Genomic DNA, 4,747 nt, shown 5'->3' with positions numbered 1-4,747 from the left:
TAAGGTTTAAATAAATATAAACAGAATTTCTAATCATTTTTCCAACTTTGATATATCATCTGCATACTCCTATCTTGAAGAATAAGGATTTTGATATTTATGTATCTTTTTTTTTCAGAGTTTGAGTCTGAAATAAGGAAATTGAGACTGCACTCTTTAACTCCTATTTAGAATTTGTTTGTGTTTGGTTACTAAAAGCCACCAATAAATTGCATTTTACGTGAAGCTCATTAATGTTGTAAACTCCATGAATTTATCCTAATTCTTTTATTCTCTGGTAATAATACACTGACAAAAGGAAGTATATACTTATATTTATTAGATTTAGTACTCACCCTGAAGCCAAGTCCATAACCCACTAAATCAGGTTTGGAAAGGCACTCTCCTCTTGATTTATGAATGAAGCAAAAGTATACTAATGATATCTTTGCAATGTTGCTAATGTATACAAATAATACTTTGGTTCAGTCCTCAGAAGGAAGTTTTAGCAATTCCATACTCATTCTAGAAACATTCACTAATATTCAAGGTTACAAGAGGGGAATAATTCCCGTGTTTTTATGAAAAAAAATTATGTGAGCATAAACATGCTTTATTTCTCCATATATAAACACATAGTGTTTATCTAGCAATGAAAATTGTTAATTGAGCTTTGTTTGCAGAGGGTGGGTGAAAACCATCAACTTACCTGATGGAAATTTGATGGGAAGTGTAATCTGACATTGTTGATCATTTTATAATCAGCTCCCAGGGAGACCTATTTCTTACTACGTCAAGATCAGTAAGCTTTTTTCTTCGTTGCTCATACTCAGTTTTTCTGACTGCCTTGCCTTAGTCTGGTTTGTTTTTCTTAATTTTTTTTTTCTATCTGTTGGTATTTAGCACTGGCATCCCCATGATTTTTTCCATGATATCTCATTTTTGAAAGGTTATTTAGGAAATGAACTATGTGTCATATTTATCTTTTGATGTCTTTAGCACTTCTGGGTTGTGAAAGTGAGTGAATGTTTACTCAATCTATTATGAATTTGGCCTAAACATATTCACAGAGCTTACTTTATTTTGTTTTTAAACTAGTAGTGTATGTTAGCAGATGGCAGCATTTTCCAATATTTAGAGCCTATCATTTAAAACATTCACAAAAGCATGAGCTTAAATTATGAAATTATATTTAAGTGAATGATAATAAAACAAAATTTATATAGATGTAAAGCAAAAGTTCTGTACTGTTAGGCAAGAGAATTTAGTCGGACATGACATAAGAAAGACAATATTGGAAGTCAGTAGTGGGCAGCGGTCTTTGAGAATGTGATGAAAGTACCTTTTTCCTCTCCTTTCACCATTGCTCCTTCCATCCGCCACAAAGATGCACACTACGGTTATTGCTCTGGGGCATCATCCCTTTGGAGGAGAGGTGGGGATGGGGAGGGCAGGCCCAGGTAGAGTGACACGACCACATGCAGGAGAGAGAAAAGCTGCCCCAGGATGTGAAAGGCTAATAACATATAAACTTTTCACTTTTATTGCTTTTTTCCCTGAGGATCCTACAAGACACTGGAAATTACCTCAGTGGTGAATATCATAGTGGTTCAAAGCATTCAGGCTTTAGCTACACTGCCTGGATTGAACACCAGCTTCATTACCTATAGTTTAATGACTTTGGGCAAGTTACCAAGCCTCTCTGTGCCTCAGTTTCTTCCTCTGTAAAATGGGGATCATAGGGGTACTTATTTTGTAAGGTGGCTCTCAGGATCAAATGACATACATATTTGAAAATGCTCACAACAGTGCCTAGTATTTAAAAATGTGTTTTGTCCAGTTGAAAAATACAATAACTAAAATATCAACCCTCTCCTTAAAAACCTTCTAATTTCTTCTCATCTAAGAGTAAAACACAAAGTCCTTCTAACGGTCTGTCCCATGCAATCTCTTCCCCATTTTACCTGACTTCATTTCATCTGTCCTGGCACTCAGCTGGAACGCAGTTTCTAAGCCCCTTTGTATCATGTGAGGTCACATAACTGACTTCTGGCTGTAGTACATGGACCCTCACGAGGCACTTCTAGGCCTGCTATGATCACCAACCACCCTGGTTAGCTCACAACTGTCCAGGTTTTAACACTGAAAGTCTCACATCCTGGGGAACCCTTCACTCCTGGGCAAATGGGACAGTCACCCTAACCCTGGCCTCTTAAAATCTCTTGTAATTTTTCATGCTTTCTTCTTTCCATCTGCTGGATATGAATGTCCAGGGTGACCTTGAAATTCACATGTTGAAGATAACAGAGCCAACATTAGCCTGGGCTTCTGAATGAAGCTGACTTACTGCCTCTTTTCCCACTGGACTTTATGTGAGCAAAAATAAATTTCTATTCTGATAAACCACTAAGATTCCATTGCATTAGCTTAACCAGTAAACTATTATAACTACTGTGCTGGTCATTCTAGCCTCCTTGTTCCCACAGCAGAATAAAGATTCACTGGCTATTCACTTTGCTCAGAATGTTCCTTTCCGGACATCTGCGTGGCTAACTTCCTCACCTTCAGTCATTCTTTGCTTAATTCTTGTTTTCTATGGCATCTACTCAACCAGTTTATTCAAAATATCAGCCCATCATCCCTCTCTCCTCTTTTTTTTGTCACAGTATTATCACCTTCTAATTTATACTGTATCATTTACTCTTATTTCTTTTCTTCTTATTGTCTGTCTTGCCTCCGCCACTAGAATAGCTAGAATATCAGCTCCATGAGGCTGAGCACTTGGTTTTGCTCACTGTATGTCTCAAAAGCCTAGAACATTGTCTCAGACATAGTAGCTATCCTATAAATATTTGCTAAAATAATACCTTAATGTATTTCATTGTCAGAGTTTACCAAGTTGAACAAAAATAAAATTAAACCTTGGACTTTAACCTCCCCCCCCCATGGGGGTGTGTTTATGTGATGGAGCTTTTATGTGAAGATTCCTTCCAACAATTTCTAGAGTATTGTTATGGATTTTAGAAATTATGGGCAGAACAATCCTATCTACTATTTTGTAGTAACTTTTGCTCCTGGTTTGCATTCACATATCTCCAAAACAGAGAATCTAAATTGAATATGTCTAAAATCAAATATTTAAGTCTATGGGTGTCTTAGCTCTTGTAATCATATTAATTACTGATTAGACTCTGCTGTGCCTCATGTCCTGTTCTCTATCTTTTTAATGCTGTAGTATTAAAGCTGCAGCAATAGCTGACTATTGACATTCCATCTGTTTCTGCCTCTCTGGCTCATATCAGTGCTTGCATATCTCAGTAATTCTGGGCGTTTCAGAGTGTTAGAGACTTGTCCAATATTTACCCTTATAAATTATAAATTCTTATGCAAGTTACATGCACAGAATCCTTGAGCAGGGCAAAGGGACATCAGAATCAGTTGGTTCTGCTATTGTTTCCTCATCCAAAAATAAAGAACCTACTTGTCATATTTGTTTCCTTGCTTAGAGCAAGTATTGTTTACCAGTCTTTCGTGGTGATGATTATAATGCAGAGATCCACAGATCACAGTTTATGTCTTCTTTTCATCTCATCAATAAGCAGAACACGAGGTATCACTTGTTCTATGGGCTCTTTTTGGTTCAAGGTTCCAGCTAATCAGGATTCGGAGTTGGCAGGAATAGCATCCCGGAGTGGTTGCTTTCAGAGTGCAAGAATCTTTTGTGTTCAAAGAAATGTTACCATGGAGAAAGTCCTCCAGCCACTGATAGGATCGGTATGATTCTGGAAAAGATTAAACAGCCCACCACTGTGTAATTCCATTGTTTATTTATATACCTCTAAGAACTGTTTCAGAGCTGCTGTTACCATTGAAGGGTTCATATTTACAAAAGCTGCCTAATGGGAGATAAACTTTGAATAACTAGTTACAGATGACCTGATCCAAAATCTTTCAGAATTAATTTTTTATGATTCATTTTGGGTTTATTTGCCCATGCACTTTTTCAATCAGCCCCCACATCTGCTATGTGTCTGAAACTGGGCTAAGTGTTGGGATGGTGTGGCGAATAAACCTCCGTCCCTGACCTCTAGGAGCTTGCAGGCCCGTGGTGAGGGTAGAGATGAATCAGCAGGAGACTGTCACTCAGATGCCTTCACATGGTGTGAAAGAGGCAAGCGAAGAGTATCCTAACCCAGGTTTGTTGGCCAGATATTAGCAAGGGCAGGCAGTTGAGGTGGTAACAAGTATGGTGCAATGGGAGAGCAGGTGGGGACAGGGCAGAGGCAGGATTCTGTCTACTGCTGTGGTCCCCAAACCCTGGTACTGGTCCATGGACTGTTAGGAACTGGGCCACACAGCAGGAGGAAAAGCTAGTGAAGCTTCGTCTGTATTTACAGCCGCTCCCCTTTGTTCACACCACTGCCTGAGCTCTTCCTCCTGCCAGATGAGCCGTAGTATTAGATTCTCACAGGAGCTCGAACCATACTGTAAACTGCACATGCGAGGAATCTAGGCTGCACACTCCTTATGAGAATCTAATACCTGATGACCTGAGCTGGAGCTGAGGTGGTGATGCTAGTGCTGGGGAGTGGCTGCAAATACAGATTATCATTAGCAGAGAGGTTTGACTGCACAGAGACCATAGTAAATCAATTGCTTACAGACTCATATTAAAACCCTATCAGGCTGGGTGCGGTGGCTCACGCCTGTAATCCTAGCACTCTGGGAGGCTGAAGCGGGCGGATTGTTTGAGCTCAGGAGTTCAAAA

The sequence above is a fragment of the Propithecus coquereli genome, unplaced genomic scaffold, assembly GCF_000956105.1.
Source record: "Propithecus coquereli isolate 6110/MARCELLA unplaced genomic scaffold, Pcoq_1.0 Scaffold8, whole genome shotgun sequence".
Classification (NCBI taxonomy): Eukaryota; Metazoa; Chordata; class Mammalia; order Primates; family Indriidae; genus Propithecus; species Propithecus coquereli.
Note: the sequence above shows the minus strand (reverse complement) of the source record.